Consider the following 12,864-nt stretch of genomic DNA (forward strand, 5'->3'; position numbering starts at 1 on the left):
GGAAAAGTTAAAAGTACATTTTTTATATTATATATTATACCTATATATTATTTATTATGTATAAATATACGTACCAGAGGGAGACTTTGTACAAAAGTCGATTGCTTGGGTACCTCTGTCCCATTCGTGTTTCTACCGTGAAGCAGTTGTGTTTGCATGGCTGTGTTTCGGTTTGAAGGCGATATGGCGTGAACTTACAGGGTACAGAGGAATAACACCTGAGTCCTCAGGAATAACAATGCATGGGGGGTATCATGGGCGTAACAGTATACTCTGTTATGTCCATGGTACTGCTCATGTCTATAGGCGACGGTTACCACTTTCCATCAGGTGGGCCGTCAGCTTGTTTGCCATTCTAAGTTGTATAAAAAAAAACATAAAAAAAGCGAAGAGTGGGGGGGTCGTGAAATATTTTCTCGTACTAGAATAGTCGTGTCATGAAAAAGGTTAATAAATACTGATCTAGTGTATATTCACTATTACGTAGATTCAGTTAGCTTTGGTTCTGCGACCGAATCCATCATTACTATCGTCTTAGCCGTCAACGGTTCACTGCCAAACGTATTATAGACAAATTATTTGTCACTTCTGTTGTGATTGAACTACTAAGTACTTTTAATTAATAATTTAAAATCTGTAACAATAAGAATTAATGAAGTATGTCGTTATAACAGATAGATATATGGACAGATGCATAAAATTTTTAATACGTAACCATTAAATTAGAATTCCGTAACAAAACATACAAGGGAACCCATAAAAATGAATTATAATATCGACAAAATACTCTGTGCGTGTGTGTCAGAATTCAATTCGTACTTTCTGGACTTCTTCGATATATCGGGTTCATATATATTATCAGACGAAGTACTTACAAGCCGAGGACATTGAAATTCAAGAGATGTAGCCTTCAAGGGTAGCTAGAGGAAGGCATTACAAATTGGTTAGTGGGCGTGTGCCGCGATTCAGTGGAGCGAGCGATTCTCGTGGTAATGTTTTAAGCGACTTCCAAAAAAAACAATCTTTCAACTTATCTTTCTAACTGTATTACGCGACCAATTTAGAACCTATTATTTTCATTGAACTCCATATTAGGTCCTCAATTATATTTTTAATCGACACAAGTTACGTAACATAGGTTTATAAGTTCTAAATAATAAGTTCATTTACACTGCAAAAAAAAAACTGCTTGTTGCAAATAAATTGTAGTCAAAAATACCCGATTCCGAGTACTAAATTCAATTATTTTCATTGTAAAATGTCTATGAAATATTGTTTCATGCCCGAGTGTATGTATATTTATAATTGAAATCGATTTTTTGCAAAATAAAACCTACTTGTATAAAGTACATATTCTAAATTATAAAGAAAATTATTTTATAGTTTATATACATTTTACTTAATTGATATTATTAATATTTAGTAGCACAACGATTATATTTCATTCTAGCTATTTCTCAAGGCGTTGTCTGCATGAATCAGTTCATAAATTACCCTCTGCACTCAATTTGTATATAAGCTACCCGTGTACCAAGTTTTATTAAATTTTTTTTTATACAACTTAGAATGGCAAACAAGCTGACGGCCCAACTGATGGAAAGTGGTAAGCGTCGCCTATAGACATGAGCAGTACCATGGACATAACAGAGTATACTGTTTCGCCCATGATTTGAAACCACAAATTTTGAGCTGCATATTTGTAAAAATCGCTCCCTCTTACGCCTTGTTTCGCTGTAAACGTGGAAAAATTCCATGTCCTTGGTCCGTAATAATGCCGCGATTCTGATGTCCTTGGTCTTCTCCAAACATTTTCTTTACTTTATTTACTTAATAATTCTCGTGTAATGAATAATAATTGGTTGTCCTAGTGATAAACGAATAATTGATGAGACGTTCCCGACTACACGTAGGCACTTTATTCATAGCTAGATCTATCATACGGCTTTGTTCATCTGCGGCATACAGTTTTTAGTTTTTGATGATAATAAAATAGCGACAATTGTACGGAACTGTCAATTTTTATGATCACACGGTGGAAACTTCCATACAGTGCATACAAGAACCCATTGTATTTCAACTGTTAGGCTGTAGTCTCTCTCAGTAAGAATTAGAGGAGTTTGGACAATGCTTAAATGCAGTTATGCATGAGGCACCTTTTTAGTTTCCCTTTTAATTTTATTAAAAAGAAGTTTTTGTTTGTGATTTGAAGTCTGTGTCAGTTTAGTTTTGTTTCGTTCGCTTTTTTGCTCCCTTGGTTTGCTTCGTATATTTTTTATAATTATATTATCTTTCTATAAACACCGCGTTTCCATACCAGCATACTGTCCTTTCACCCATAGCAATCCAGGAGTCGGGAGAGAGAACAAGATTATATAAATCATAGAATATTGTATACATGTATCAGAGAAGGCCTATATGTCTCACAACACTCAGATACACTATATCCAGAGGGAGACTTTGTACAAAAGTCGATTGCTTGGGTACCTCTGTCCCATTCGTGTTTCTGCCGTGAAGCAGTTGTGTTTGCATGGCTGTGTTTCGGTTTGAAGGGTGGGATATGGCGTGAATTTACAGGGTACAGAGGAATAACACCAGAGTCCTCAGGAATGGCAACGTATGGGGGGTATCATGGGTGAAACAGTATACTCTGTTATGTCCATGGTACTGCTCATGTCTATATGCGACGGTTACCACTTTCCATCAGGTGGGCCGTCAGCTTGTTTGCCATTCTAAGTGGTATAAAAAAAAATAGCCTGTCTGGTGGTAAACGATCACTGTAGCCTACGTCACGTACGTGTTGTTGACCTTGAAGAAACCTTATAATACCCTTTTTGAAGAACCCCATACTGTAGTCTCTAAAAAAAACCTTATTGTATCCCATGGACTCACTAGCTATAAAAAATACATATATCAATAGATCCATTTGTACTTTATCTACGAGACTCACCTAAAAAGAGGTCTATCTTTAACCCTTTGGCTTTGAAAACATTCGATCAGACCTGCCCCCTATCTTCTACGTATGATTTAACCTTTAAATAAATTTATTTGTATAATTTTTTTTGTATAAATACAAAAATAATAATAATAGCAGTTCCTTCAAAAAAAAGATTTAAATTATTCTATCTTTCCAATTTTGTTTAAATATAAAAGCCAATAAGATTGTCTAATAGTAAACACATTTAAAAAAAAAAACTTAAAATCTTTTTAATTAATAAACAAAAAATTGGCATACCCAATAAGTACGTAGCCGAAATATTTATTGCCTGAATATCTGAATGTGACAGAAAGTGATCTCTAACTACCCCTAATCTAATGGTATTTGTTATTTATTTATTTATGTAGAATATAATGTCAGGTGGAGACAAATATAATGGACACATACAATGCAGTTTATTTATATATATTTTTTTTATATTGTAAATTTTTAATGAAAAGTTTCGCGACTGACTCTTGGCCACAGCAGAATATCAGTGTTTTGCTCTTTTAAGGGCAAAGCAATAAACTGAGCTGTGACCATTTTGTGTTACTATGACACACGCATGAAGGAATGGTAACAAAGGAGATTGTTAGATTATGTATTTTGTTTTTGTATTTTTGTTTATTTGTGCTTTTTTTATTTTTATTCTTTTGCCTCTTTTGCTGTGTATTACGTGTATGTTTTTTTTTTATTGTAATTTGTGTGCTGTAAGTAATGTAAATAAATTGTCTATCTATCTATCTATCTATCACTGTGTTAGGTTGACTGGAAGAAATCTCTTTTAGAGATAAGTTCGCCTTTGCTAACATTGTTATTAACTTATTGTTACTGTATGTTTTAGTACAATAAAGAATATATATAATAATTGATCCCTCTCCTCAGGTCTCACGTAATTATTAAATGCGACTAATGCATAGAGCTTTAAGAGAGAATGTTTCCAATTAATCAACATTACTTGCTAATCTGTGATGTAACAACGAGTTATCATCGCGTATGTGTGAAGACTTATAATCAAGAAATAAGTACAGCTAACGAGAGTAGTGGCGCGCGACATCTCGTCTGTGCTAATGGATCCATCAGGACAAGTAGCAAGTTTTTGAGCGACAGCGTAAGAGCGTACGCGACACTTAATGTTATGTTAATAATTACGGCGTGTTACATAGATATAGATTGCATAGATGACGCAATACCGTGTGGGTTACAAATCTCAACCTTGTATTAATTGTAATGGAGGCTAATTTACACCGTCATCTCTGTGTCTTTTTTTTTATACAATTTAGAATGGCAAGCAAGCTGACGGCCCACCTGATGGAAAGTGGTAACCGTCGCCTATAGACATGAGCAGTACCATGGACTAGGGAATTACACAGAAGGAATGATACAATAAAAGCAGTAAACCATATGGTTGCCTCCTTTATTCTTATGCAAAATATAATTGGTAAAAAAAGGACGAAAGATATACTATCAGTTGCTATTTTTCTCAATTCATAGCTAAAATGTGCGCACAAAAAATATGGAAGATTTAGAACTCTTTATTCAGGAAATCGTGTAAAAAAATTATCGATAATATATACATTGCTTATAAGAAGAATATTCTTTTTTATACCGCTGGAGGCAAACAAGCATACGGCTCGTCTGATAATAAAAATACCACCAGCAACTTTAGACAAATGACCAGTATGTCGCCGACATTTAGAGAAAGAATATGCTCATACGCCACCTCTTCCTTTCCAGTGTATAACATAAAAGGCGACTAAAGGAGAGCAAGGGATGGGCAGCAGCGTCCCTCTTAAAATACAACCAAAGCGTAACTGCAGTTGCCAGAAAGGAAAGGATTATTAGTAATGGAAATTACCAGCCCATTGCTAGCAATATGCCCTGATAGGTCGATTTCCCCGCGTTCCTCCCTGGAAACCATGATGCTGAATTGCAGCTGTACGCATCATGATGGACTAATTGACCTGCATTTCCATCCCTACCTATCATCCCTTACTTGTTGTAGAACTTCTGGTAATTACAATAGTAGTCAATCTTCGAGTGTTGACAGTCGCACGCATACTAATGGTAGCGGAATTAAACAAAATAATTCTAATCAACTGACCAGTGGTATGGACTTGCGTAAAATGACACTTAACTCAGTAAAATATTCCCCATTCTGCCGACTGCGTAGATTAAGAGAAATAACAAAGTACCAGTACTTATAAATAATAGTGTGAAGAAAAATAAAATAACTTCGCGAACGCAAACGAAAAAAAAAAAATTCAACAAGAATCCTGTAGATTACGAAACATAATAATTTTTATTAATCGGGCCGGACAAAGTTTTCCAGTATTCGCGTATTTATCTTTAGATATTTTAATGCAAGCCCAACCTTTGCTAGTGAAAATCTTCAGAGAAAGTTCGGTGAGAGAAAATTCGAAATAACAAGTTTAAGATTATGGCGCCAGAAATCCCTACCACGTGTCTGTATACAAATGGATGTTTCTGGAAATATATTGCGAGATAAACGTGAGTTTCGAGTGACTATGATTTAATCAACTTTCACATTTACTACTTTTTTGGTTTTTGGCCACTTAGAACATATCAGTGTTTTACTCTTTTGAGGGCAAAACAATAAATTGAGTTGTGACCATTTTGTGTTACTGCGGCACACTCACGAAAAATTATGTTACCTTTTTTATATATTTTCTTTTGTTTTTGTTTATGTATTCTTTTATTTCTTTTTTGAGTATGAACCAATATCTGATGTTGTTTGTATGTTGTAAGTGATGCAAATAAATTATATATCTATCTATCTCTCTGTTTCAATTACATTTATAATCAATTTACTATCACGGCAGATACGATACTTATGAGTTAGATTGTTTTTTTTATGGGTGAGAATGGTATGGTAACCCCGCCTGCGCTAACAGGATACGCTGGCGGAGCACCAGTGAAGGGTGATAGATGAGAATGAAAACAGGCCAGTTAGCCCATCATGATGAATTCACCAGGAATTAACCATGATAGTTTAAAAGGAGAACCGCGAGAAGGTAGACCTGGTTGGGTATATTGCTAGCAATGGGATTCTGAGTCTCCATTACTAACAATCCCTTTCCCCCCGAGTTAGTAACGAACACACACAATGTATTTTATCAATATTACATTTTTTATTATTTTTATTAAGGAAATTCACGTTTGGCCACAACAGAATACCAGTGTTTTGCTCTTTTTGAGGGAAAACAATAAACTGATTTGTGACCATTTTGTGTTACTGAGGCACACGCATGAATGGAAATAATTGTTACTTCTATTACATATTTTGTTTTTTTTGTATGTGAAATAAAAGATTTTATCTCTTTTCACTGTATATGTCTATCTACATCTGTTGTTATTTGTGTGCTGTAAATAATGCAAATAAATTATATATTTATCTATTTAATAAAACTCATCTCTTAACTATCATCTCGGTATCATATATATGCCTTTCAAAAACACGAATGTGCAAAAAGGAGTTAATTCTATATTAAGAATATGCGTGGTCGTCGACTTCGCCGACTACGTAATTGAGTTCTAAATGTGTGCCGATTCCGTAGATAATCCTTCAATTTATTTATAACAATACACAACATACTAAAATAAATTTGAAACGCAATTTCTTGTTTTGTTTTCTTTTTCGAATTATTCACATATAGCAGATAACTTAGAATAATTTGATGCCTAAGATTAGACTTGTTATTTTACAGTTTATCGTCTAGATAATGAATTATTTCCATTAAAAAAAACGCCAATTTAGTCATGGCTAACATGTTTATTTTGATTTAAAAACTAAATTTCTTTTTTTTTATTTTATTCAAGTTAGAATGGCAAACAAGCTGACGGCCCACCTGATGGAAAGTAGTAACGGTCGCCTATAGACATGAGCACTACCATGGACATAACAGAGTATACTGTTTCGCCCATGATACCCCCCATGCGTTGCTATTCCTGAGAACGCAGGTGTTATTCCTCTGTACCCTGTAAATTCACGCCATATCCCATCCAGCAAACCAAAACACAGCTATGCAAACACAACTGCTTCACGGTTGAAACACGAATGGGACAGAGGTACCCAAGCAATCCGACTTTTGTACAAAGTCTTAATTACTTAACCGATTTTGATAAAGTTTATATAGGACTAATTTGGAAGTCTATACTTTTAGATACCAAAACATACAAATTGGTTTATTAATGACGGAATTGTGAGGTACCTAACAATCATAAAGTAAATACAACTGAATTGAGAACTGCCTCTTTTTTTATGTCGGTTGAAAATAACTTACTCTATATAACTACTATTTATAACGGCATACAATTTGTCTATATATTCATGCCATGCCCACTAGATAGTAGGCAGAGAGAACCAATCTTTAGCCACATCTTTCGTTATGTTCAAAACTTTCTCATGCATACACGTCTGTGACTATTTTCATATATTTTATACATTTACCTAATTAGTTTTTTTAACTGTGTACCAAATGAGGGCTGATTGTAATGATTATTTTTTATACCATAAAAATAACTCCTATATTTTTTCCAACTTATATTTTGAAGCTCCACCGACAAGAGCGCAGCTCTTAAATGGATAGATACAGTGAGTGTAGAAAGTATTCGTACACCTAGGGTTGTAATAAAAAAAATACGAATTTGATAGACTTTCTTTTATTTATCTAATTTAAATCAATACTATTAAATATTTTAACATTCCCGCACTTTGTTTATGATAATTTTTGTTTTTTAAAAAAAAAAATTATACAACATAAAAAATTTTTACGTTAACTATGCAAATAATGACAAACAAAAAGTATTCGTACACTTATAAAATTTGTAAGTAAATGAATATTAAAAAAATATTAATACTTTGTTGGACCACCGTTAGCATTGATGATAGCTTGGAGTCTCTGCGGCATCGAATCAACTAGTTTGAAAATATAAGAAGACGGTAACAATGCCCATTCTTCGCGAAGCGCAATTTTTAGTGTTTCTTTACTTGAAATTGCTCGATTTCGAATTTTATTATCGAGATAATCCCACACATGCTCTATAATATTAATATCAGGTGATTGAGGAGGAATCTCTAGGTATTTTGGAGCGTTAAACAGGATCCATGCTTTAGTATTCCATGCTTTATGTTTAGGGTCATTATCTTGTAAAAATATCCAATTATTGTTAAAACCCATTTGAGCTGCACTAGAGAGAAGATTCTCTTTTAAAATATTAATATACGTTTTATGATCCCTAATTCCATCAATAAATGCAAGTATTCCCACCCCAAAAGCACTCATGCAACCCCATACAAATACTGACCCACCACCGTGTTTTACCGTTGGACATAAATTTTCTTTCTTATATTCCATATTAGGTTTTCTCCATACCACATGATGTCCATCCGATTTGAAAATATTATATTTCGATTCATCTGAGTAAATAACAGTTTGCCAAAAATGATTTTTTTCATTAATATATTTTTTTGCGAATTCTAATCTTTTTTTTTTATTAATATCATTTACCCAATACTTTTTACGCGCAGTTCTTCCATGATAATCGTTACTACGTAATACGTTCCGAACGGTACTGACAGAAATATGGCAATCATTGATATTATTAATTTCTTGTAACACTCGAGGGGCACTAATTTTTGGATTTTTTTTTACACAATTTAAAATTTTCCGATCCAATCGAGGCGTGATTTTTGAGGGACGCCCCACCTCTGGGTTTGTTTTTTAGTGTTTTAGTAATAGAAAACCGATCAATTACAGTCTGTACGGTTGAACGTGGTCTATTGACAAATTTTGCAATTTCACATAATGATTTGCATTGATTATGCAAATTAATAATTATTTTTCTCTCCTCTTCACTCGTTTCTTTTGCTTTACGACCCATTTTTGTAACTAAATACGTCTATACTTGTCACGAGTGCAACTAAAACGTCTAATATCTATACCTACGTATTAAAAATGACCTTGGCATTGTAGGCATATGAAAAATTCGATTGAATAAATGATTTATACAGAATTTCATTTAAAAAAGAATGAATGTACGAATACTTTTTGTTTGTCATTATTTGCTTAGTTAACGTAAAAATATTTTTATGTTGTATAATTTTTTTTTAAAAAAACAAAAATTATCATAAACAAAGTGCGGGAATGTTAAACTATTTAACAGTATTGATTTAAATTAAATAAATAGAGGAAAGTCTATCAAATTCGTATTTTTTTTTATTATAACCCTAGGTGTACGAATACTTTTTACACTCACTGTAGATATTTTGAAGATTTTTTTTTTTTAATTTAAAAATTCTACTGCGAACTATAGTAGCGGCTGTCTTGAAGCCGAAGATTTTCTCTTTCAGAAGATAAATAGAGGGCATTTTTATTTTCTTATGGAAATTAAACCGACCCGGCTCTCGTTTAACATTGTTTCTGCTTACCAAATGCGTCTCGAATATTTCACGGACTGTTCGACGCCGCCCCACCACGCGGCGACGGTGGCAGTCGGTACCAACGAGCGTGGTAATTTTCATCCTATCTTGACGCGTACATTTTTAATACATGAAACTTATACAAGACTACAGTCCTCTTTGTTAACAATAAATCCCCCCCTGGAAACCATTGTGGTTTCATATACGTTTTCTTGTGCTATACAGTTACTCTTTTAACTCCTTATTGCAGGGGGGAAGGGATTGGGATGGGGTGGTTAGCCATTGCTATCAATATACCCTATCAGGTCGACCTCCACGCGGTTCCCCCTGAAAACCTTCGTGACTAATTTATCGTTACATTCGCCACGACGGGCTAACTGACCTGCCTTTTCATCCTCACCTATCATCCCTCACTGGTGCCCTGCAGTGTATAACAATTAGCGCATGCGGAGTTACCATTCCATTATCGTCCATAAAAAAAAAAAACATTTTATTTTTATCAATTAAATATGTCCCTTATGACATTCTAAAATGGAGTATGAGTAAGGAAACATGTTCTTACTTCGTCACCAAACGGAAAATCACAACACAAACTTAGGCAACTAAACAAACAAACAATATGGTAGACAAGCGCAATAAACGATTCCATTTAATTATTGGCGTATCGAAACAGAGATTATTTTGTGTAATTGTGTAGAACGATGCCAAATCGAATTCCGATGGGAGTGCGGTCGGTCGGTAGGTACTATTGTCCCCATTGGAAACTGATCGCTATAGATGTCGTCGAACTGCGTGGAATGTAAATATTGGTACTACGCCTCATGCTCTATAGAGATTATGCTTCTCAACAAGTCGATGGCATTATAAACATCTTCACCATAATTATCTTTCTGCCCTTGAATGAATGGTTTATTTTCCCTTCACTACGAGTAACAACTGTTCTATAAAGTCGATGAAGTGGGTAGTATTTTTTTATACGACTTAGAATGGCAAACAAGCTGACGACCCACCTGATGGAAAGTGGTAACCGTCGCCTATAGACATGAGCAGTACCATGGACATAACAGTACACACACATACTGTTTCGCCCGTGATACCCCCCATGCGTTGCCATTCCTGAGGACTCAGGTGTTATTCCTCTGTACCCAGTAAATTCACTGCCATATCCCACCCTTCAAACCGAAACACAGCCATGCAAACACAACTGCTTCACGGTTGCAACACGAATGTACCCAAGCAAACGACTTTTGTACAGTCTCCCTCTGGTAATTACATAGCTAGTGTATTGACATTATTTGTACTCATGATGTATTCAAGTAACTTGAAGCTAGTCGTGCTCAATATAAGGTCCTGACTGGTGGCGACGTGTTGGGCCCGATCGTTGAATTCCCTAAAATATGGCTGAGCACAATGATGGCTGGCTCGTTCGTCATACTACTCATGTTTGTTTGTTTATTTTCCATTTAATAATACTATAAATATAACCTAATTCTTATTCTAGTCACAATACTCATGCAAATTAAAAATTATCTTGTACATAATAATTTGAAAAGAGTAACTGTCGAGTTTCTTGCGGGTTCTTCTCAGCAGATAACAACATCCCGAACCCAGCAGTAGAATCATAAAAAAATTGACGATTTAAAAGAGCTTGTAGACAAGTCTATTCGATTAAAGATTACTCTAAATAATTAGGATTGTATTCCACTAAAAAATTGACATCAATTGTATCAAAATCAGTTACTTTAATTGAAAAATTACAGCACCGATTTTAATAAAACTTTTTTGGGACCAGTCTGTAAGTAGGATCCTTACTTCTTCTTCTTCTTTTCATTTAAGAGTTTCCTCTTGTCGGTGCAACTAATTCATGCATCTTCCTCCAGCCAGCTCTATCCTAGTGTTTCCTTTATCTGTCTCATGTAGTTAATCCTCGGTCTTCCCCTTCGTCTTTTGCCCTCTATCTTTCCTTCTATTATGCTCTTAAAAAATCGTCATGTCGTATAAGGTGGCCCAGCATTTTGCCTCTTCTATTCTTTATTATTTCAACCAATGGTTGAAATAATAAAAAAGGATCCTTACAATAAATAAAAATCCAAATTGGTTTATGTTTAGTAATCATTCATTCTGACTCGTTCGTTCGAGCTCTCTCGCTATCGCCACTCAGCACTTATAACATGTCGTCTCTTTATATATAGTTTTAAAATAATAAATATTCCAAGTGCCTTTGGACTTTACATCCACTACAACCTGCATACCATAGTAAGGTATATAAATACTTTACAGTTTACATCTGACACAGTAATGACATAACAAACATAAAAAATACAATAAGTACGTTTTTTTTTGTAGTTATTTGAAGAAGTAATAAAAATTACTTTCAGTCTTATATAATAAATATAAATAAAGATAGGAAAACAACCACATCTTCACTGTTCTGTTGTGTATTGTGAAACTACTGCTCCTATCGAACAATATAAATTTAACAAAGATCAATAAATCTACGAACAGAACACAATTTAACCGAATTTATGTTTACCTTAACAATTGTAAGCGAAGATATTTCCTTGGACACAATGTGATTTGAAAACATTGGTTCAGACAGACTTATGTTTTGTAAATCTTATCTTTTACCAATAACACGCCCTGGTTTCGCATGGATCCTGTTTTTTTTTTTTTTTGTATTTATTTTAACTGTTCGATTTATATTAAAATTTTACTCTTTTATTTATTTCATTGAGAACCGAATAAAGGGGAAAGGTTAAGGACTAACTTGGATTACGTCTGCTGCCTTTTCTTTAGTCCCAGGACACTAGTTTTCAGCCTTTTGGAAATTTTCTTCTATTACACACACCACACGTCATGAGTTCCTTTTTTTGACTGTCAGAAACTAACAATCGCATTTCGTGCAACAGAGGGCGCTTGTAGTTATACAGCATGAATAGGAAGGGAGTTTTAGAAGGAATTATCGGTTCTCTAACATTAACGTTTCTATCTTTTTTAGTTTTTTTTTTTATTCACTTCTTTCTTCTTTCTTTAAATTGTGCATACAGCCCTTCCATAAAAAAATAATAGAAGAGAAACTCGTCTTATATTCCGTTACGTTGTTTAGAAGCATTTAGTAGAAAAACAAACAGAAGCCGATAGCGGCTTTGCTCTCTACTGTTTAAGATAATTATAAACAGCTAACATAATTTTTTTGTATACAACTTAGAATGGCAAACAAGCTGACGGCCCACCTGATGGAAAGTGGCAACCGTCGCCTAAAGACATGAGCAGTACCATGGACATAACAGAGTATACTGTTTCGCCCATGATACCCCCCATGCGTTGCCATTTCTGAGGACTCAAATGTTATTCCTCTGTACCCTGTAAATTCACGCCATATCCCACCCTTCAAACCGAAACACAGCCATGCAAACACAACTGCTTCACGGTAGAAACACGAATGGAA

Source organism: Galleria mellonella, unplaced genomic scaffold (genome assembly GCF_026898425.1).
Source record: "Galleria mellonella isolate WM207_F2 unplaced genomic scaffold, CSIRO_AGI_GalMel_v1 utg200, whole genome shotgun sequence".
Lineage (NCBI taxonomy): Eukaryota > Metazoa > Arthropoda > Insecta > Lepidoptera > Pyralidae > Galleria > Galleria mellonella.